This window comes from Choloepus didactylus, chromosome 1 (genome assembly GCF_015220235.1).
Source record: "Choloepus didactylus isolate mChoDid1 chromosome 1, mChoDid1.pri, whole genome shotgun sequence".
NCBI classification, from domain to species: domain Eukaryota; kingdom Metazoa; phylum Chordata; class Mammalia; order Pilosa; family Megalonychidae; genus Choloepus; species Choloepus didactylus.
Window position 1 is genome coordinate 111,929,989 of NC_051307.1, and position 24,921 is coordinate 111,954,909.

The 24,921-nt window shown below is 38.1% G+C and overlaps 1 protein-coding gene across 4 annotated transcripts in view; it reads right to left on the reverse strand.

Moving 5' to 3' along the window:
- FXR1 (FMR1 autosomal homolog 1) overlaps positions 1-24,921 on the reverse strand; it is an 81,872-nt gene that overhangs the window by 44,389 nt on the left and 12,562 nt on the right. The gene's annotated exons all lie outside the window — the stretch shown is intronic.

Sequence of the window (24,921 nt, forward strand, 5' to 3'; positions counted from 1 at the left end):
GTTTTGACCTAAAGGAGTTAACTATAATGATCTCCTCATGGAACTGTGAGATTTAAATGAAATAATGTTTAGCATAGTGCCTGGCACACACTAAGTACTTGATTTTATTATAAATTAATTAGTTATAAACATTAAATTATAGCCCACTTTCAGTTAATAAAAAGCATTACTATTTTCTGAGTACTAACTTTCCGATAGTCTTATTTTTCCTTAATTTTATTTTACCCTTTCACTAAAAACAAAACAAAGCAAAATAAAACCATCCAGGTGAGTACCTTGCCTAAAAACTATTTTGGAATGAATATAAATAGATTACCAATAAAAATCAGTGGTCATTTTGTAGTTTTAAAATCAATTTTAAAATTAGTCTTCCCTACTCTATTTTTATTTGATTAAAACAGATGAAAGCAGCTGTTTCAAGATCTGACATAATAAAAAGCAAAGGATTTAGGTGCAGAATAACTAGTTCAAATACCTGCTCCACCAATATATGTAATCTTTGGCAAGCAGTCCCTGGCACTTACATAATTACAATTTATTTTAAATGACACTTTATATCACTGTCAATCAGAACTTCAAATTCCTCACCCTTAAGTCAAGTGCTCACACATATATCTTGAACCAGTGAGTACTTCAGAATACTTTTCTGAAACATCATCATGCTAGACTCCACAATGTTCACTAAAAACTAAATATATGCATGCACTGGCATTACTTGGTTAAAACATGGCCAAAATGGACACATCTGTTTACATCATTTCCTTCCCAAAAGACCAATAAATAACAGTAAAGAGATTTTTAAGGCACAAACCCATAAGAAAAAAAAATTATATATATATATATGTATATATATATATATATATAATATGTAACCCTTTGTAATTTTGGTAATTTACAATGAAAATGGGAAAGTAATCACAGTAAAAAAAAAAAAAAAAAGGAACTATTCCTAATTTTTATGTGCTTACTATGTGTCAGACATTATTCTAAGCAAATTAGCAAACCTAAAACAATGAAACAATCTGGCAGTGGGAAAACCCAAAAGCAAGCAGATCAGCACTACAACTCCAAGAAAGTCCATAGAACTGAAGACAAAATCTTGGGAGATAGGGTTGAAAATAAAATCTGTTATAACATAGGATCTCCAACCACAGAATGTAATCAACTCCGTAAATCTAGTCTTTCAACTCCCCCCACCCACCCACATATGCTACACAACTGTGTTATTCTGTAATTTGGTTCCAATCTCTCTTGAGCTCTGACTGCCTATTACGTGATTTGTGGTGCCATGAGACATCTCCAGGCAAATATCCTAATGTGAGACATAAAACTCAAGACACATTCCTTTTCAAGAGTTTTATCCCTATACTTCCTGACTTTCAATTCTGGAGACAATTTTTCTTCCTCTCTGTTCCCTTGAATCTAAAAATTAGTAACAGCCACTCCACTTTGGGTTCTGAATATCTGACCTTACTATATAATACAATGACTTCCTTCCTGTCCAGTTTCTCTATTTCTAGTAGTGTACACCCTGCACATTCACTTTCAGCAATCATTTTGGTCAGTACTTTCCTAGTTATGGTAACAGCATATCTATCTATATAATACTCTAGCAATTTTAAAGAAATATTCCAGAAACATAACTTTCAAATCCATGAATACAATAAAACATATCTTTACATCAGAGGTTAGTTATATTGTCAAATTTCATTAACATTTTCTAGTCCTTGACAAAACTTTCTAAGAGTCTGTAAAGTTTCCAAAATTGTTCTCTTTTATGTATATAATACACAGTGGATTAGTTCAAATGAGAACTCCAAGTTACTGAGAAATTCTGCTTTTCATTACAATAAAAATCCATCTTCTATCTAAAAATTAGTGCTTATATCTCTTTTATTTTCACCACAAACATTAGCACGGTGCACATTTTTCACATTTTTTTTTTTTTAAAGAGAAAAAAACAGCTCCAGACATCTCATTGCTAAATTTCGACCATGAGATTAACTAGATTAAGAACTTCACACCTGGTCCTTAAAAATAAAGTGTATTCAATTGCCAAGAGATGGAAACAACCCAAATGTCCTTCAACAGATGAGTGGATAAACAAAATGTGGTATATACACACAATGGAATACTACACGGCAGTAAGAAGGAACGATATCGTGAAACCTGACAACATGGATGAACTTTGAAGATATAATGCCGAGCGAAATAAGCAAGGCACAAAAAGAGAAATATTATATGCTACCACTAATGTGAACGTTGAAAAATATAAAACAAATGGTTTATAATGTAGAATGTAGGGGAACTAGTGACAGACAGCAATTAAGGAAGGAGGAATGATAATCCAATAAGAACAGATAAACTATCGTGGGTAAATTTAACATTCTGGGAATGCCCAGGAATGACTATGGTCGTTAATTTCTGATGGGTATAGTAGGAACAAGTTCACAGAAATGTTGCTATATTAGGTTATTTTCTTAGGGTAGAGTAGGAACATGTTGGAAGTAAAGTAGTTTTCTTAGATTGTCTTTTTCTTACTCCCTTCTTATGGTCTCTTTGAAATGTTTTTTTATTGTATGTTTTTTAAATTAATTTATTTTTACTTTTTATATAGTTGATTTAAAAAAAAAAATTCAAAAAAAAAAAAAAAAAAGAAAAAAATATGCCAAGCCCCCTTGAAGAGCTGGTGGAGAATGCAGGGGTATTGGGCTTCCCCACCTTGATGGTTGCTAATGTGCTCAAAGATGTAGAGAACTGGTAGTTTGATGGGTTGAGCCCTCTACCACAGGACTTGAGACTGTTGCTGCAAAGGAGAAGCTAGGCCTCCCTACAATTGTGTCTAAGAGCCTCCTCCCAAATACCTCTTTGTTGCTCAGATGTGGCCCTCTCTCTCTAACTAAGTCAACTTGGCAGGTGAAATCACTGCCTTCCCCACTACATGGGATCAGACACCCAGAGGAATGAATCTCCCTGGCACTGTGGAATATGACTCCCAGGGAGGAATGTAGACCTGGCATCGTGGGATGGAGAGCATCTTCATGACCAAAAGGGGGATGTGAAAGGAAATGAAATAAGCTACAGTGGCAGAGAGATTCCAAAAAGAGCCGAGAGGTCACTCTGGTGGGCACTCTTACGCACAATATAGACAACCCTTTTTAGGTTCTAGTGAATTGGAGTAGCTGGCAGTCAATACCTGAAACTATCAAACTACAACCCAGAACCCATGAATCTTGAAGATGATTGTATAAAAATGTAGCTCATAAGGGGTGACAATGTGATTCGGAAAGCCATATGGACCACACTGCCCTTTGTCTAGTTCATGGATGGATGAGTAGAAAAAATGGAAGAAGGAAAAAAACAAAGGCACCCAGTGTTCTTTTTTACTTTAATTACTATTCTTGTTAGTTTTGTGTGTGTGGTAATGAAGGTGTCAGGGATTGATTTTGGTGATGAATGCACAACTATGTAATGGTACTATGAACAATCGAACGTTCGCTTTGTTTTGTATGACTGCATGGTATGTTTATATATCTCAATAAAATGAATTTAAAAAAAGAGAAAAGAAAAAGAAAAAAATAAAGTGTATCTAAACTGTAGTGAACAATTAGGAAAATATGTTCTAATCCCCAAACCGTACATTCTAGGAATAAGGTGTTTCCAAATCCCAGATTCTAGGGACAAGTAATTCTCGTTGCCAGATCTCAATAAAATTTGAGTCCATTTGCTGCAGGACACAGTTAATACTAAGGGTTTTATTCCTTTTTAAGTCTCTATAACTTCTATTCTCCATGTGTTCAAGGACTTTTGTCTCTCTTCCTATTCACATTCATATTCCTCTGGCCCAGGCCCCTTATTTCTCAGAACAAGACCTTTGACAGTTCTTTATCTTCTTCCCATACATATGGCAAACATGAAAGACTCCAAGGCATAATTATAAAATAGTGATGTCACTAATATGTTCATTCAGAGTCCAATATATGCTTACATTCAAAACTCTTAATTTAAAATAATCATCAGCAAATAACAAGGCATATATCTGAAGAGTGATTAAATATCCTAAAATTTTATCCCCATAACCCTGACAAAATATGACATCATGCATTAAAAAAAAAAAAAAAACAGAAATGCCACAAAATAAGTGTAAATGTGGGTGGGGGCAGAGAGAAGGCTGGGGGGAGTAGCAAGAATCAGAGCACTCTAAGCAATATCTGAAGAACTAATTTTTCAAAAGCAATCTAACCGAAATAAGGCTTTTTTTTTTTAAACTCCTAGTCAAAAATTCAGTAAGGTGGCCAGCTGACATACAACAATCAATTTAGTTTTCTAGATATAAATAATAAGCAGCTGACAAACAAAACGGATGCAAAATACTCTACTTAAAACAATAAAAAAATAAAATCCTAGAAATGCACTCAACAAATGAGTTATGTGAAATCTACGAATGAACATAAGAAAACGCAGAACACCATCATGCTCTTAGATAGATCTTGATATTGCAAAATTTTTCAATTTGCCTCTAAAATTAATCTTTAATTTCAATGGAATCCCACTAAAATAGCAAGGAAGTGTGCTTTATTTATACGAAACTACCTCAAAAAAACATAGCATAGCACCCAAAAAGGAAACTTTTAAGATAGGGGAAGGGGATAATAACAAAACACAGCTCTACCAAATTAGAGCTTTTTTTTTTTAAAGCTACCACAATGAAAACATACAGAAAAGTCACTCATTTAAAGGAATAGAACAGATCCCAAAATAAGCCTATGTCATTGAAGAATTTATAAACTGAGGATTGGATTATTTTAGAATGCTATTGGAATATTTGGATAATTAATGGGGAAAAGTATAAAAATGGATGCCTTCATCAAAATAAAATCAGTGAACAGAAGATTTAGAGTTCTTTGAACCAATAAAGTTTCTGGGAGAAAGCCATGAGGTAAATAATTTATAACTTTGGAGTGAGGAAAACCTTTCTAACCAACCCCCCCCACAAAAAAAAATAAAGTTTGATAAAATTACATACCTAAAAACTAAAATATGATAGGCAAGCAATACCACATCAAGTTAAAAAAAAAAAAAAAGGAAAATGGGTTAAACAACACTCAAAGGATTAAAAACCTGATTTACAATATTCTGTTAGTAAAGACAAGCCAAACAAGCTGATAAAAAAGGTTAACAATGAATACATGAACTATGTGAATAGGTGGGCAAGTCATGAAAAAAAAGTTGTAATTTAAAACATATAAATCCTCTTTAAAAATTTACTGCAATTTGTTCTGAACACAGCTTTTTTCCTCCCACTTTATATCTTGAAGATTTTTCCTTATCAGGATATAAATATTAACCTCTACTTTTTGAGTATAACCTCTACTTTTTGAGTACCTGCCTAAAGCGCTTAGCAACTCTAAGGTGAGAACTTAAATGGCCTGTGGAAAGAATAAAATTGCATAGGATATCTGCCTAACTTAAGGATACGGTTTTTGAGACTAAAGAAAAATACATCTGAAAAAGTTTGACAGTTTGATGGGAGTAGTCATGGAAAAAAAAAATTCTACAGGGTTTTAGGTTATAAATATTGAATTTAAAACCTCATTTCTCTAGGGCACTTTTCATTAAATCATAATGAGCCAGATGATAAATGTTTTTGTGAATTTGTATAATTTTAAACTCTAAAAGATTAAGTCTGTTGGCAATACTAATTCAGAGAAATAAGACACCTTTCATAATAAGCTATTTGAAGCAAGGTTCTAGAACGAAATAGCAAAATCAAATTCACAACTGGAAAGGCTAAGGTTAACTTGTCCAAAACATGGGCTCCTGTCAAAATAAAATTTTAATGTCTCCAATACTGATAAATTGCTTGAGCTTAGTTCTGAAACCTAAAGATGCATAAAGCCCTTTCAGAACATTGCCAGAGTGACATCATCAACATGGCAACGTAAAAAAACTACTAAAAACTTCTCTCCAGAGATTCAATGAAAAAAAGGACAATTTTGAATTGTTTGAAACTCTGGAGGAAGATATAGAATGGAAATAGACCCTACAAATGCAGAATTGAAGAAAGAAGAAATATCCGGTAGGAATCTTCCGTCCTCTCCCCCTCATTTGGTCTCTTGAGGCACAGAATCAGCAGACAAAACCCCTCCCAACAGGGACACTGATTTTAAAATCTCTCACACCGTGAAAAAATACCCTCAGTTTGAAGACCTGGTGGACAGGGGAGGACATTTCAAGGTCCAAATCTGTGAGGGACAAAGACACTGAGAAAACGTGGACAGAGAGAGACTGTTTTCAGCCCTGGAGCTGAAAGCCCTTCCCCCACCCTTGAGGGAAGCAGCAGCCAGTGGCTGTTTCCTTGCCGTGGAGATAACTGGAGCGCTGAGTCAGGTGAGGGAGTACTTTGCCACAGGTGGAGCCCCACATGAGCCAGATTTTGGGCGGCAAAATGAGGGCACAGGAACCCCCCAGTTTCAGCCCTGCTGGGTCAGTCTGTGCTAGGAGGCAAAGCAGCCTCTGAGGACGATTAACTTACCAAACAGCACCATCTGCTGGACAGTCAGAAAGTGCAAATACTTTTAAAATACTTTTTAAAAGATGCTAAAGACCCTTTCTTAGGAGCACAGGAGCTGGTCTCATGCCCTGCACAGAAATCCAGCCCTGTTTTGGCTGAGAAATAGGGAAGATCCAACTGTTAAAGGAGGACTCCAAAACAAACCCAGGTCTTGCTAGGGGGTGGGAAACAGAACACCACTGGCAGCCAGCAGATTTGTATTACCACACAGTGAACTTGCTGGGGTGCCCAGGGCTTACCTCCCATCCCTGTGGCAGGCCACAGTGGTTGCCTGATTTTGGGGGAAGACTGGGGGGCAGAGTCAATCTGACAACTGGCCAGGGAGAGAAACAAAGAAAAGATATAGATCAAAGCCAACCAACAAGAAGACCTTAGGCAAAAGAGAGAAACAACCTCCAGAACAAACCAGTCAAGACAATCAGATGCCTAGGCAGCAGAAAAATTAAGCCAAATCAGGAAACAAGAAGATACTGCCCAGTCAAAGGAGAAATTAACACCTCACCGGGACTCGCGAGTTGAAACAACTAATTACAGATGTTCAAACAAACCTTTTAAATCAAATAAACAAGGTGAGAGAATATGACAAAAGAGATGAAGGATATAAAGATGACACTGGGTGATCATAAGGAAGAATTCATAAGCTTGAAAAAAAATGGCAGCACTTATGGGAATGAAAGGCACAACAGAAGAGATGAAAAACACAATGGAGACACAACAGCAGACTTGGAGAGGCAGAAGAAAGGATCAGTGAGCTGGAGGACAGGTCATTTGAAATCCTGCACACAGAGGAACAAATAGGGAAAAGAATGGAAAATGTTAGCAGGGTCTCTGAGAACTGAATGACAACATGAAGTGCACAAATATGACTGTTATAAGTGTTCCAGAAGGAGAAGGAAAAAGGGACAGAAAGAATAATGGAAGAAATAATCAATGAAAATTTCCCAACTCTTGTGAAAGATATAAAATTACAGGTCCAAGAAGCACAGAGTACCCAACCAGAATTGATCAAAATATACCTATTCCAAGACACTTACTAATCAGACGGTCAAATGTCAAAGACAGAGAGAATTCTGAAAGCAGCAAGAGAAAAGCAATTCATCACATACAAGGGAAGCTCGATAAGACTAAGGGTAGATCTCTCAGCAGAAACCATGGAGACAAGGAGGCAGTGGTATGATACATTCAAGATACTGGAAGAGAAAAACTGACAACCAAGAATCCTATATCTAGCAAAACTGTCCTTCAAACATGAGGGAAAGTTTAAAATGTTTACAGATAGACACTGAGAGTGTGTGAACAAGGGAACTCCTCTACAAGAAATACTAAATGGTGTGCTACAGAGAGAGGTTTGGAGAAGAGTGTAGAAATGAAAATATCAGGAGATAGAAAAAGGATAGAGATTGGACATTTGATGTTGAACTGAGTATAAAACATTCTAGTGGACTGACTGTTGTGCTGGTTTGAATGTATTATGTCCCCCAGAAAAAGCCATATTCTTTGATGCAATCTTGTGGGGTAGATATATTAGTGGGGATTAAATTGGAACATTTGGATTAGGTTGTTTGCATGGAAAGGTGCCCCACCCAACTGTAGGTGATAACTCTGATGAGATATTTCCATGGAGGCGTGGCCCCACCCATTCAGGGTGGGCCTTGATCAGTGGAGCTATATAAATGAGCTGACATAACAGAAGGAACTCAGTGCAGCTGTGAGTGACATTTTGAAGAGGAGCTACAACCAAGAGGGACACTTTGAAGAAAGCACAGAAGCTGCAGATGAGAGACAACTGGAAGACAGCCGCTGAAAGCAGACTTGTGCTCTGGAGAAGCTGAGAGAAGACAAATATCCGCAGTGGAACCAAGAGTGACATTTCTGAGGAACTGCAGTCTAGAGAGGAGCATCCTGGGAGAAAGCCATTTTGAAACCAGAACTTTGGAGCAGATGCCAGCCACGTGCTTTCCCAGCTAACAGAGGTTTTCTGGACACCACTGGCCATCCTCCAGTGAAGGTAACCGATTGCTGATGTGTTACCTTGGACACTTTATGGCCTTAAGACTGTAACTGTGTAACAAATAAACCCCCTTTTATAAAAGCCAATCCATCTCTGGTGTTTTGCATTCTGGCAGCACTGGCAAACTAGAACAATTGTATGGGTACAGAAATGGATAACACAATACTTTGTGATAGTAGCACAATACTGTAAGTACACTGAAAAAAAAGATGACTGTGAAAACAGCTGAAAGAGGAAGGTTAGGGGTTTGTATGACACCAGAAAGAAAGATAGAAGATCAAGACTGGGACTGCATAACTTAGTGAAACCTCGAGGGGTCAATGATTGTGATTAAATGTACAAATACAAGAATGCTTTTACATGAGGGAGCAGCAAAAAGGAATGAAGTTGTGAGGTATGCAACTAGGTGAATAGACCATAAGGACAGTAGGTTGAGTGAAATAAGCCAGAAATGAAGACAAACATAACGCCTCACTAATATGGACTAATAATAATGTGCAAACTCAGAACAGATTCTGAGAGCATGGGTTATCAGGGGAAGGCTTGTGTAAAGGTTCCTAGATTGTAAGTTCTTACAGCAGTCAAATCTATTCATGAGTTGGAAGTTATTTCTAAATTTTGAGATGCTGAGCTGTTTTGTGTGTGACATAGTTGGTTCCTGGAGCTCTGGGTGTCTGTGTAGCACCTGCAACTTGGAGCCAAAGTTTGGCAGCTGTAAGTGTCAGCACTGCACCATGAAACAACTGCTGAAGAGGCTGAAAAGGAGATCAGACTTCGATTGGAGATATGAATGAAATGGACTTGGTTGAGATTGGAGTAGATCAGACAAAAGGCAGAGGATGATACTGACTGTTTTAAAACTGTGGCTTCTGTAAAGGACCAAAGGAAGAGATATTTATTTGGTGCAAAATCTGTACTTTCTGTAGCATACTATATAATTTAACTTGTATAGTCAGTTTACTCAAATACCATAATTACATGGAACCTTGACGAGGGAGTGAGAGCTTACTGGGTTTGTACAGGATAGCATGAAGCCCTGCTACAACCCAGAGTAATTTGGGAAGAGAATAAAAAGTATTTGCAAAGCCCCCTTGAGAGACTGGGAGAAAATGTGGAATTATTAAATTTCCCCAGCTAGGGAGTTCTGCTGTTCTTGTAAGCACTGGGGACTGCCAGCTTGGTGGGCCGAGACCTCGATCCTGGGGCTTGCCCTTATGAAGCTTGTTACTTCAAAGGAGAGACTAAGCCTCCTTATAACTGTGCCTAAGAGTCACCCCCAGAGAACCTCTTTTGTTGCTCAATTGTGGCCTCTCTCTCTAAGCCAACTCAGCAGGTAATTCACTGCCCTCCCCACTATGTGGGACATGACTCTGGGGGATGAGACTGGACCCTGCGTCACGTGATTGAGAAAATCTTCTGGATCAAAAGGGAGAAGAGAAATGTAACAAAGTCAAGTTCCAGTGGCTGATAGATTTCAAATGAAGTCCAGAGGTCATTCTGGAGGTAACTCTTATGCATTACATGGATATCCCTTTTTAGTTTTTAGTTTATTAGAATAGTTAGAAGGAAACATCTGAAACTATTGAACTGCAATGCAATCCAGTATCCTCGATTCTTGAAGGTGAGCATATAACTATATAGCTTATATAGTGTGACCGTGTGATTGTGAAATCACAATGAGTAGAAAACTGGGGAAAAAAAGTAAATGAATATTACGGGGGAGGAGGGGTATGGGATTATTTGGGTGTTCTTTTTACTTTTATCCTTAATTTTATTTTTTGGAGTAATGAAAATGTTCAAAAATTGGTTTTGGTGATAAATGCACAATTATATGATGATACTGTGAACAATTATTTTACACTTTGCATGACCGCATGGTATATTTCAATAAAATTAAAAAAAAAAAAAATCCCATTAAGCTCATTAAAAACATATGCTAGTCTAAAAAAATTTCTTTCACTGGAAGTAAATATCCTTTCAAATTTACTTACCAAAAGTGTCCCCAAATACCTAGGTCCCTACCTGAGACTCCATAAAAGATTCACTAAGTTTTACCTCTCAGATTTACTTAAATCCACGAGAGTGTTCCTATGCCAGACAAGTACTACAACCCAGAGGCAACAGCACCTTTAAGAACAATCAGATGCAGCATCCTTCCCCACAATGTCAATAACCCCTTTCAATATGAACAAGTTAGGATGCTCACTGCCTAGGCACCCCTGAAGATGGAGAAAGAGATTAAGTGAGAGGAAGGGGTAGCAACAAACAAGATAAGATTTAACAAAGGTCTAAGAATACTGAAATTTTATATAAATATATAGCTATATTTTGGATGCTGGGGTGTTGGAATAGCTGGAGGGAGGTAGATGACCTGGTGGAAATGTGGCCTATGGTATCCTTTGAGGTTTGCTCTCTGGCTGCTCATTGAATTGTGCTTTGAGGGTCTTCACCTTTCTGTATATGCCCTATGTTGCATAACAAGTAAATAACTGAAACTGTGGGAACCGTGACCATGGCATTTTTTGGGATTGCCTATGTAACTGTTGACCTGTACATCCAAAGTTAACAACTTTCTGTTTGTATATTATACTTTACAACAATGGAAATGGCTGAAGTTGTGGAACTGTGACCCATAACATTCTTTGAGATTTTCTCTCTACTTGTTGGGTCGTTCTTTGAAAGTTATCACTCTTGTGTATATATGTTGAAGTTCACAATTTAAAAAATGCATTAAAAAATGAAAAGAAAAAATACACTATTGACTTCCTTTTATTGCAATTCTTTAGTCATTATAAATTAAAGCCTGGAAACACTAAATTTACATTCCTCATAAAGGGGAAACAGGAACTTAAAACCCTTAATGCTCAGCAAACTATCAACCAAAAAATCAAAAACTAGACAGCTTGAATCCTCAAAGCAAGGTTTAGAATAGAAACCTAGATCGAAAAATCTAAGCTTTACACTAAAATCACGTTAACTGTTACACAGATATCAAAAGTTTTGTTAAAAGAGTTTACTAATCGGCAATAGGTTAAACAAAAGAACCAGCAAAAAAAAAAAAAGTAATCTTTCCAAGTGGAGGTTAGAAACTATCCTTAGCTCACTAAGCTAACTTTCTAATAACTCCAATCTCAAAATTCTAACCTATAAAAATTTTCATGATGAAAGCAGTGAACCCATCAGGTATCAAGCTACTAGTTCACATTCATTCTGGTAAGCAAGCAAAAGGAAGTATCAGAAACATAATTTCCTTCTTCAAATCTGACCATGTCCTTTGACATCAACGGACCATTGTTTTCATAAGATTCACTCTAGCCTTAATACTTTTCTGAAAGTTTTTCTTTTTAACCTCTTTTCTTATGGATCATTGGCATAAAATTTATAGGAAAGATCTTCCCAGGTTTATTTAATGCAACAGTCAAAAATAACTTTATTACATTGTTTATGCCTTTTCAAATCTGTTAAATCATTGCAGTTGATAGTTTAATTACTAAAGCAAAGTTGTGGTAAACTAATGTTTCTAAAAATATTGAGAGATGAAAAACAATTAAGTGCTTCACTTAATATTAAAGGCACTGGGCTCAGGTTGTTAAATGCTGTAGGGCCTTTTCTTTAGGTTAACTACATTTTCCCCAATTACCTCAATTAAACACTACTGCTGTCGATAAACCTGCCTACAAAAATTTAACCCATGGAAAAAGTTACTAGCATAATTTATGCAAAATTCACCATAGGCTTTTATTTTTCAAGAACTGCTACAATGGATTTATCATCTGCTATGCCCTGATCAATTACCAATTTATTTATTAAATCATTTTCTGGCCCCAGTCTACCTTCCCAACCCATCAAAATTTAACATCTCTACAATCAGCATACCTCTAACAACTGATGGTACCTTAGAATAGCTGATAGAAATACAGCAGCCAGGAAATAAACGTTACTGCTTAGGCATGCTCAAACTTGGTGTGCCACTTTGAATGTATTATGCCCCCCAAAACACCATTATCTTTGATACAATCTTGTGTGGGCAGACATATAAGTGTTGATTAGATTATAATTCTTTGAGTGTTTCCATGGAGATGTGACCCACCCAACTGTAGGTGACAATTCTGACTGGATAAGGATAATTTACATGGAGGTGCAGCCCTGCCTTTTCAGCATGGGCCTGGATTAGTTTACTAGGGCACTATGCAAGCTCAGACAGAAGGAGTGAGCTTGCTACAGCCAAGAGGGACACTCTGAAGAATACACAGGAGCTGAGAATGGAGCTGCAGTTTACAGAGACATTTTGGAGACAGCCTTTGAAAGCAGACTTTTGCTGCGGAAAAGTTAAGAGAGAAATAGGCGGGGCAAGATGGCAGACTGGTGAGCTGTATGTTTTAGTTACTCCTCCAGGAAAGTAGGTAGAAAGCTAGGAACTGCGTGGACTGGACACCACAGAGCAATCTGACTTTGGGCATACTTCATACAACACTCATGAAAACGTGGAACTGCTGAGATCAGCGAAATCTGTAAGTTTCTGCGGCCAGGGGACCCGCGCCCCTCCCTGCCAGGCTCAGTCCCGTGGGAGGAAGGGCTGTCAGCTCCGGGAAGGAGAAGGGAGAACTGCAGTGGCTGCTCTTATCGGAAATTCATTCTGCTGATTCAAACTCAAACCATAGATAGATGGAGACCAGACACCAGAGAATCTGAGAGCAGCCAGCCCAGCAGAGAGGAGACAGGCATAGAAAACAAACAACACGAAAAACTCCAAAATAAAAGCGGAGGATTTTTGGAGTTCTGGTGAACACACAAAGGGGAAGGGCAGAGCTCAGGCTGGAGCTCAGGCCCTGAGGCGCATATGCAAATCCCGAAGAAAAGCTGACCTCTCTGCCCTGTGGACCTTTCCTTAATGGCCCTGGTTGCTTTGTCTCTTAGCATTTCAATAACCCATTAGATCTCTGAGGAGGGCCTTTTTTTTTTTTTTTTTAATCCTTTTTTCTTTTTCTAAAACAATTACTCTAAGAAGCCCAATACAGAAAGCTTCAAAGACTTGCTATTTGGGCAGGTCAAGACAAGAGCAGAACTAGGAGAGCTCTGAGACAAAACGCAATAATCCAGTGGCTGAGAAAATTCACTAAACACCACAACTTCCCAAGAAAAGGGGGGTGTCCGCTCACAGCCATCATCCTGGTGGACAGGAAACACTCCTGCCCATCGCCAGCCCCATAGCCCAGAACTGCTCCAGACAACCCAGTGTGACGGAAGTGCTTCAAGTAACAGGCACACACCACAAAACTGGGTGTGGACATTAGCCTTCCCTGCAACCTCAGCTGATAGTCCCAGAGTTGGGAAGGTAGAGCAGTGTGAATTCACAAAGCCCCATTCAGCCATCATTTCAGCAGACTGGGAGCCTCCCTACACAGCCCAGCAGCCCAGAACTGCCCTGGGGGGGACGGCACTCACCTGTGACATAGCACAGTCATCCCTCAACAGAGGACCCGGGGTGCACGGCCTGGAAGAGGGACCCACTTGCAGGTCTCAGGAGCCATACGCCAATACCAAGGACTTGTGGGTCACTGGCAGAGACAAACTGTGCCAGGACTGAACTGAAGGATTAGACTATTGCAGCAGCTTTAAAACTCTAGGATCACCAGGGAGATTTGATTGTTAGAGCCACCCTCCCCTCCCTGACTGCCCAGAAACACGCCCCATATACAGGGCAGGCAACACCAACTACACACGCAAGCTTGGTACACCAATTGGACCCCACAAGACTCACTCCCCCACTCACCAAAAAGGCTAAGCAGGGGAGAACTGGCTTGTGGAGAACAGGTGGCTCGTGGACGCCCACTGCTGGTTAGTTAGAGAAAGTGTACTCCACGAAGCAGTAGATCTGATAAATTAGAGATAAGGACTTCAATTGGTCTACAAATCCTAAAAGAACCCTATCAAGTTCAGCAAATGCCACGAGGCCAAAAACAGCAGAAAATTATAAAGCATATGAAAAAACTAGACGATATGGATAACCCAAGCCCAAGCACCCAAATCAAAAGATCGGAAGAGACACAGCACCTAGAGCAGCTACACAAAGAACTAAAGATGAACAATGAGACCATAGTACAGGAGACAAAGGAAATCAAGAAGACCCTAGAAGAGCATAAAGAAGACATTGCAAGACTAAATAAAAAAATGGACGATCTTATGGAAATTAAAGAAACTGTTGACCAAATTAAAAAGATTCTGGACACTCATAGTACAACACTAGAGGAAGTTGAACAACGAATCAGTGACCTCGAAGATGACAGAATGGAAAATGAAAGCATAAAAGAAAGAATGGGGAAAAAAATTGAAAAAATCGAAATGGACCTCAGGGATATGATAGATAATATGAAACATCCAAATATAAGACTCACTGGTGTCCCAGAAGGGGAAGAAAAGGGTAAAGGTCTAGGAAGAGTATTCAAAGAAATTGTTGGGGAAAACTTCCCAAATCTTCTAAACAACATAAATACACAAATCATAAATGCTCAGCGAACCCCAAATAGAATAAATCCAAATAAACCCACTCCGAGACATATACTGATCACACTGTCAAACACAGAAGAGAAGGAGCAACTTCTGAAAGCAGCAAGAGAAAAGCAATTCACCACATACAAAGGAAACAGCATAAGACTAAGTAGTGACTACTCAGCAGCCACCATGGAGGTGAGAAGGCAGTGGCACGATATATTTAAAATTCTGAGTGAGAAAAATTTCCAGCCAAGAATACTTTATCCAGCAAAGCTCTCCTTCAAATTGGAGGGAGAGCTTAAATTTTTCACAGACAAACAAATGCTGAGAGAATTTGCTAACAAGAGACCTGCCCTACTGAAGATACTCAAGGGAGCCCTACAGACAGAGAAACAAAGAAAGGACAGAGAGACTTGGAGAAAGGTTCAGTACTAAAGAGATTCGGTATGGGTACAATAAAAGATATTAATAGACAGAGGGGAAAAATATGACAAACATAAACCAAAGGATAAGATGGCCGATTCAAGAAATGCCTTCACGGTTATAACGTTGAATGTAAATGGATTAAACTCCCCAATTAAAAGATATAGATTCGCAGAATGGATCAAAAAAAATGAACCATCAATATGTTGCATACAAGAGACTCATCTTAGACACAGGGACACAAAGAAACTGAAAGTGAAAGGATGGAAAAAAATATTTCATGCAAGCTACAGCCAAAAGAAAGCAGGTGTAGCAATATTAATCTCAGATAAAATAGACTTCAAATGCAGGGATGTTTTGAAAGACAAAGAAGGCCACTACATACTAATAAAAGGGGCAATTCAGCAAGAAGAAATAACAATCGTAAATGTCTATGCACCCAATCAAGGTGCCACAAAATACATGAGAGAAACACTGGCAAAACTAAAGGAAGCAATTGATGTTTCCACAATAATTGTGGGAGACTTCAACACATCACTCTCACCTATAGATAGATCAACCAGACAGAAGACCAATAAGGAAATTGAAAACCTAAACAATCTGATAAATGAATTAGATTTAACAGACATATACAGGACATTACATCCCAAATCACCAGGATACACATACTTTTCTAGTGCTCATGGAACTTTCTCCAGAATAGATCATATGCTGGGACATAAAACAAGCCTCAATAAATTTAAAAAGATTGAAATTATTCAAAGCACATTCTCTGACCACAATGGAATACAATTAGAAGTCAATAACCATCAGAGTCTTAGAAAATTCACAAATACCTGGAGGTTAAACAACACACTCCTAAACAATCAGTGGGTTAAAGAAGAAACAGCAAGAGAAATTGCTAAATATATAGAGACGAATGAAAATGAGAACACAACATACCAAAACCTATGGGATGCAGCAAAAGCAGTGCTAAGGGGGAAATTTATAGCACTAAATTAAAAAGGAAGAAAGAGCCAAAATCAAAGAACTAATGGATCAACTGAAGAAGCTAGAAAATGAACAGCAAACCAATCCTAAACCAAGTACAAGAAAAGAAATAACAAGGATTAAAACAGAAATAAATGACATAGAGAACAAAAAAACAATAGAGAGGATAAATATCACAAGTTGGTTCTTTGAGAAGATCAACAAGATTGACAAGCCCCTAGCTAGACTGACAAAATCAAAAAGAGAGAAGACCCATATAAACAAAATAATGAATGAAAAAGGTGACATAACTGCAGATCCTGAAGAAATTAAGAAAATTATAAGAGGATACTATGAACAACTGTATGGCAACAAAGTGGATAATGTAGAAGAAATGGACAATTTCCTGGAAACATATGAACAACCTAGACTGACCAGCGAAGAAACAGAAGACCTCAGTCAACCCATCACAAGCAAAGAGATCCAATCAGTCATCAAAAATCTTCCCACAAATAAATGCCCAGGGCCAGATGGCTTCACAGGGGAATTCTACCAAACTTTCCAGAAAGAACTGACACCAATCTTACTCAAACTCTTTCAAAACATTGAAAAAAATGGAACACTACCTAACTCATTTTATGAAGCTAACATCAATCTAATACCAAAACCAGGCAAAGATGCTACAAAAAAGGAAAACTACCGGCCAATCTCCCTAATGAATATAGATGCAAAAATCCTCAACAAAATACTTGCAATTCGAATCCAAAGACACATTAAAAAAATCATACACCATGACCAAGTGGGGTTCATTCCAGGCATGCAAGGATGGTTCACCATAAGAAAAACAATCAATGTATTACAACACATTAAAAACTCGAAAGGGAAAAATCAATTGATCATCTCAATAGATGCTGAAAAAGCATTTGACAAAATCCAATATCCCTTTTTGATAAAAACACTTCAAAAGGTAGGAATTGAAGGAAACTTCCTCAACATGATAAAGAGCATACATGAAAAACCCACAGCCAGCATAGTACTCAATGGTGAGAGACTGAAAGCCTTCCCTCTAAGATCAGGAACAAGACAAGGATGCCCGCTGTCACCACTGTTATTCAACATTGTGCTGGAAGTGCTAGCCAGGGCAATCCGGCAAGACAAAGAAATAAAAGGCATCCAAATTGGAAAAGAAGAAGTAAAACTGTCATTGTTTGCAGATGATATGATCTTATATCTAGAAAACCCTGAGAAATCGACGATACAGCTACTAGAGCTCATAAACAAATTTAGCAAAGTAGCGGGATACAAGATTAATGCACATAAGTCAGTAATGTTTCTATATGCTAGAAATGAACAAACTGAAGAGACACTCAAGAAAAAGATACCATTTTCAATAGCAACTAAAAAAATCAAGTACCTAGGAATAAACTTAACCAAAGATGTAAAAGACCTATACAAAGAAAACTATATAACTCTACTAAAAGAAATAGAAGGGGACCTTAAAAGATGGAAAAATATTCCATGTTCATGCATAGGAAGACTAAATGTCATTAAGATGTCAATTCTACCCAAACTCATCTACAGATTCAATGCAATCCCAATCAAAATTCCAACAACCTACTTTGCAGACTTGGAAAAGCTAGTTATCAAATTTATTTGGAAAGGGAAGATGCCTCGAATTGCTAAAGACACTCTAAAAAAGAAAAACGAAGTGGGAGGACTTACACTCCCTGACTTTGAAGCTTATTATAAAGCCACAGTTGCCAAAACAGCATGGTACTGGCACAAAGACAGACATATAGATCAATGGAATCGAATTGAGAATTCAGAGATAGACCCTCAGATCTATGGCTGACTGATCTTTGATAAGGCCCCCAAAGTCACTGAATTGGGTCATAATGGTCTTTTCAACAAATGGGGCTGGGAGAGTTGGATATCCATATCCAAAAGAATGAAAGAGGACCCCTACCTCACCCCCTACACAAAAATTAACTCAAAATGGACCAAAGATCTCCATATAAAAGAAAGTACCATAAAACTCCTAGAAGATAATGTAGGAAAACATCTTCAAGACCTTGTATTAGGCAGCCACTTCCTAGACTTTACACCCAAAGCACAAGCAACAAAAGAGAAAATAGATAAATGGGAACTCCTCAAGCTTAGAAGTTTCTGCACCTCAAAGGAATTTCTCAAAAAGGTAAAGAGGCAGCCAACTCAATGGGAAAAAATTTTTGGAAACCATGTATCTGACAAAAGACTGATATCTTGCATATATAAAGAAATCCTACAACTCAATGACAATAGTACAGTCGGCCCAATTATAAAATGGGCAAAAGATATGAAAAGACAGTTCTCTGAAGAGGAAATACAAATGGCCAAGAAACACATGAAAAAATGTTCAGCTTCACTAGCTATTAGAGAGATGCAAATTAAGACCACAATGAGATACCATCTAACACCGGTTAGAATGGCTGCCATTAAACAAACAGGAAACTACAAATGCTGGAGGGGATGTGGAGAAATTGGAACTCTTATTCACTGTTGGTGGGACTGTATAATGATTCAGCCACTCTGGAAGTCAGTCTGGCAGTTCCTTAGAAAACTAGATACAGAGTTACCATTTGATCCAGCGATTGCACTTCTCGGTATATACCCGGAAGGTCGGAAAGCAGTGACACGAACAGATATCTGCACGCCAATGTTCATAGCAGCATTATTCACAATTGCCAAGAGATGGAAACAACCCAAATGTCCTTCAACAGATGAGTGGATAAATAAAATGTGGTATATACACACGATGGAATACTACGCGGCAGTAAGAAGGAACGATCTCGTGAAACATATGACAACATGGATGAACCTTGAAGACATAATGCTGAGCAAAATAAGCCAGGCACAAAAAGAGAAATATTATATGCTACCACTAATGTGAACTTTGAAAAATGTAAAACAAATGGTTTATAATGCAGAATGTAGGGGAACTAGCAATAGAGAGCAATTAAGGAAGGGGGAACAATAATCCAAAAAGAACAGATAAGCTATTTAACGTTCTGGGGATGCCCAGGAATGACTATGGTCTCTTAATTTCTGATGGATATAGTAGGAGCAAGTTCACAGAAATGTTGCTATATTAGGTAACTTTCTTGCGGTAAAGTAGGAACATGTTGGAAGTTAAGCAGTTATCTTAGGTTAGTTGTCTTTTTCTTACTCCCTTGTTATGGTCTCTTTGAAATGTTCTTTTATTGTATGTTTGTTTTCTTTTTAACTTTTTTTTCATACAGTTGATTTAAAAAAGAAGGGAAAGTTAAAAAAAAAAAAAAAAAAAAGAAAAACAAGGAAAAAAAAAAGATGTAGTGCCCCCTTGAGGAGCCTGTGGAGAATGCAGGGGTATTCGCCTACCCCACCTCCATGGTTGCTAACATGACCACAGACATAGGGGACTGGTGGTTTGATGGGTTGAGCCCTCTACCACAGGTTTTACCCTTGGGAAGACGGTTGCTGCAAAGGAGAGGCTAGGCCTCCCTATGGTTGTGCCTGAGAGCCTCCTCCCGAATGCCTCTTTGTTTCTCAGATGTGGCCCTGTCTGTCTAGCTAAGCCAACTTCAAAGGTGAAATCACTGCCCTCCCCCCTACGTGGGATCAGACACCCAGGGGAGTGAATCTCCCTGGCAACGTGGAATATGACTCCCGGAGAGGAATGTAGACCCGGCATCGTGGGACGGAGAACATCTTCTTGACCAAAAGGGGGATGTGAAAGGAAATGAAATAAGCTTCAGTGGCAGAGAGATTCCAAAAGGAGCCGAGAGGTCACTCTGGTGGGCACTCTTACGCACACTTTAGACAACCCTTTTTAGGTTCTAAAGAATTGGGGTAGCTGGTGGTGGATACCTGAAACTATCAAACTGCTACCCAGAACCCATGAATCTCGAAGACAGTTGTATAAAAATGTAGCTTATGAGGGGTGACAATGGGATTGGGAAAGCCATAAGGACCACACTCCACTTTGTCTAGTTTATGGATGGATGAGTAGAAAAACAGGGGAAGGAAACAGACAAAGGTACCCAGTGTTCTTTTTTACTTCAATTGCTCTTTTTCACTGTAATTATTATTCTTGTTATTTTTGTGTGTGTGCTAATGAAGGTGTCAGGGATTGATTTGGGGGATGAATGTACCACTATGTAATGGTACTGTAAACAATCGAAAGTACGATTTGTTTTGTATGACTGCGTGGTATGTAAATATATCTCAATAAAATGAAGATTAAAAAAAAAAAAAAAAAGTTAAGAGAGGACAAACATCCCAAGAGCAACGAAGAGTGACATTTTTGAGGAACTACAGCCTAGAGAGGAACATCCTGGGAGAAAGCCATTTTGAAACCGGAACTCTGGAGCATACACCAGCCATGTGCTTTCCCAGCTAACAGAGGTTTTCCAGACACCACTGGCCATCCTCCAGTGAAGGTACCCTATTGTTGATGACTTACCTTGGACACTTTATGACCTTAAGACTGTAACTTTGTAACCAAATAAACCCCTTTTTATAAAAGCCAATCCATTTCTGGTATTTTGCAAAAACGCAGCATTAGCAAACTGGAACACTTCGTTTACTTGCAATATCCATGGTACTTGTCTATAACTACTTGACTTTCCAATCAGCAAACCAATGAAGGACTATTTTAGGAAGAAGTGAGGTTTCTTATCAGAAGGTTGGTCTGCTGACACCTTTGGATAAAAGTTAAGAATGCACCAGCCTCCAAACTTGCAGAATGCTTGAGAAATTTTGGAAGAAAATCCTGGAGATAATAGGTGAGTCCTTTAAAAGTGTGCTGACATCATCAATGCACCCCATGGTACCAAGAAGATATTGTGAGAACTTTCTGAATGGGAAGATGTTTTGACCAATTTATTTTTATTATATTTCCCATTGTTCTGGTTTGCTAATGCTGCTGCTATGTAAACACCAGAAATGGACTGGCTTTATAAAGGGGGTTTATTTGGTTACAAAGTTAACAGTCTGAGTGCCATGAAAATGTCTAAATGAAGGTATCAACACAAGTATAAATACATTCACTCAAGGAAAGCCAGGGGCACCTGGAAAACCTCTGTTAGCTGGGAAGACATGTGGCTGGCTGGAGTCGGCTAATCTCAGGTTGCGTTCCAGCTCCACTCAACTCCTGTGCGTTCTTCTAAGTGCATCTCTTGGCTGCAGCACCTCCTTCTGTCTGTGAACACTTTTATAGGACACCAGTGATTCAATTAAGATCCATCCTTAATGGGTGGAGGAACACCTCCATGGAAATCATCCAATCAAAAGTCTCGCCCACAGATGATCGAGTCACATCTCCATGGAAACAAAAGATTCCAAACTAATCAACACTAATATGTCTGCCCCCCCCCAAGATTGCATCAAAGAACATGGCATTTTGGTGGACACAATACATCCAAACCGGAACATCCACTTTATATATGCAAGTGTTTAAAACAGATCTTTCAATAAGTACATTAAAAGAACTCTAAAAGATAAAGAAAACCGTGATAGCTTAATTGGCAACATTTCCTCTTAGTAGTGTCTTTTACAATTGATGCCAGTTCAGATACAATGAAATTGTATTATCTTCCACTAACTTTCCAAATCTTTATATGGAAGCATAACCTATTCCCTGGACTCTAACTCTAATTTCCAACCATAAAGATATCTTTATCCAGGTCTCACTCAAATTCAGTATGTACTAATATATAACATGTCCAACAGACAGAATCATCTGTTGGATGACTTTGCTCCTATACTATTAAGGTATTCCAGGCTCAAAATCTCAGTTATCCTTTTTCTGGATCATCAAATCCAGTAATCTTGTCAATTCCACCATTACAATGTATTGTAATCCTTGTCTACTCCTTTCATCCCCACTGTTTCTAAGCTTTTCAAGGCTTCTCATGGCTGGGTCTATACAAACCAAAAGGTTTCCTCAATCTTGTTGTACTTGAAAATTCCCACCATTTTCAAGTACAACAACTTCTTTTTAACTTCAAAAATGTTGAATTTCACAGACATGACTGATACACATAATTATTCACAGATCTCCTGCTTGCAATAACTTTGAGATCTTAGTTGCTAGCAGATCCCCGAAGACTGGGAATCACTGCTGTGGTCACTATACTTTCAGAAGGGAATTAAAGTGATTCCCAAACTACTATTCCCAGCTAGCCTTCAACGAGGTATGAAAAGACATGAAACATCAAAACTACCACCACCCGTGAACTTTTTTCTCAGGAAGTCCTTGAGAATGTGCTCCAAAGTAATAAGGCAGGTAAAACACACGCAAAAAAAAGAAAACAGGAGATACTATAAAAAAATTTAAACAGGATGAGCAGCCTGATAGTAAAGGAATTTCTCAGGATCACAAATGTACAAACAAGCTTGGAAAGCAGCTAGTACGTATTGGAGTAGGACAACAGAAGGTTCAAGAAGAGAGTATCACCACCACCACACTCCAAAAAGAAAACTAACTGTGGTGGTGCTCAAACATTCTATCTGCTCCTCCTTAGTTTCAGAGGGTCCAAATACAAGAAAGGAGCTTCCATTCATGTGTGTCCCTGAGTGCCTGCATAGAATGCAACCTCATACTAATAAGTATGGGACATATAATAGGAGCACAATATAAAATTGTGCTGTTTGAAGCAACAGATTTTAGGTTAGACTGCTATAATTTTAGGATAGACTGCTACAACATAATCCAATCTAACCTAACTAACTTACTGGCAGCATAAGTAACTTACTGGCAGCGTACCTAACATGTTTGCACTGAGACAAGTTTTATGGTTTTTTGGAGAGCTGAAAGATAGGGTTTTTTGGAGAGCTGAAAGATAGATTATTGATAGCTACTTTAAAAATTAACCAAAGAGAAAGAAAAACAAGATAAGTTACTCCAGGAAAACAAAAAATTGTACCAGAAAGTAGCTCGAAGTAGCTGTGTCAAAGTACATTGTGTGGCTCAAATAAGAATGCTTGTAGTCATAATAAAAAGGTTTACAGATTTTATTTTAAAATATGGTAATTATATGGGGGGGTGCAGAGGTGGAGATATTTGTATGCGGGAAAAAGGAAGGAAAGTCAAATTCTCATTTTCCAAAATAGGAAGGCAAGCAACAACTAAAATTAGCTTGCTGGGGAGGGGAGGACATCAAAAACTGGCAGTGCAAGCATTTTACTTAGACATCAAAATAAACAAGAAATAGCTAAATAAATTAATGATCACCTTTAAGGAATTGGAAACTGATAAATGTGGCTGTTATTATAAATATCCACTAAAAGAACCACCTGCCATATTAACCTATAAACATATTACTTGGATAAACATAAAATTTGAACTTAAAGATATAGAAACAGAATTTGAGTTCAAATGTTAGCTCCTCCACTTAAGAGCTGAATATCCTTTATTTATGCCGTTTTCTCATCTCTAAGAGATGAAGCCTAGACCCCCAAAATTGTGAAAATGACAAACTTCTAAGAATTTTGTTCAAACAGCTAAAGGGCTAAAGAGTTGCTATTTACAGGGAAACATCCTAAGGACAATTAATTTTTTCTGGAGTTGCAAGAGAAAGCAGATTTCCTTGCAAAGGGAAAACACTGATAGAAGAGACTGAGTGAGGAGATACTAAAATGGTCTAAAATAAGTTGAAGTCTTGTAGCTCAATATACCAAGGTACAAAAATAGCATGCACTGAGCTTCCAGAACTGTTGGTCAGACACTTAAAGCAATTTTAGACACTGGGAAATGAGAGTCTGACAAACTTAAGCTCACTTACCATCCCTGACAGAAATCTAGATCAGATTGTTAAAATCTGCTTCTGAGCTCTTCAAACAAAGTAATAATCACCAGGAGCCAGCAGGTCAGATAAGATTTGTTTTCCTTTTTGGCAGGATTACCAAACTAGCAGGTAAGGGAAACTCAGCAGACTATCCTATATCTGGACTTGAAAGACCACTGACAAGCTCTTCTTCCCTAAGACTCTTCATATACTAGCCGGGATATTTAGTAACAATAATCACCGAAAGATCAAACCCAAAGAACACTAAATTAATACATTTCTATTGGTTTACATGGATTTTTTTTAAGGTAAACTACAAGTCTCTACCCTTAAGACCTGACTTGTATTATTAATTACTTTTGGTCCTAACTCGAGCAAAACATATTCACCTTGGTTAAAATTCCAGCTCAGCTATGTAAAATCTCGGGCAAAAACTAGTATATATAACTGGAATACCACTGCCTACTCCCAATGCAGGGGTTGCTGCAATTAAACAAGATTAAGTATCAACATCAAGCACAGTGCCGCAAACTTAGAAGTGTTCATAAATGATAGTGTTCCAGTTTGCTAAAGCTGCCATTATGCAAATGGTTGGCTTTTATTAAGAGAATTTATTAGGTTATAAACTTAAGTTCCAAGGCCATAAA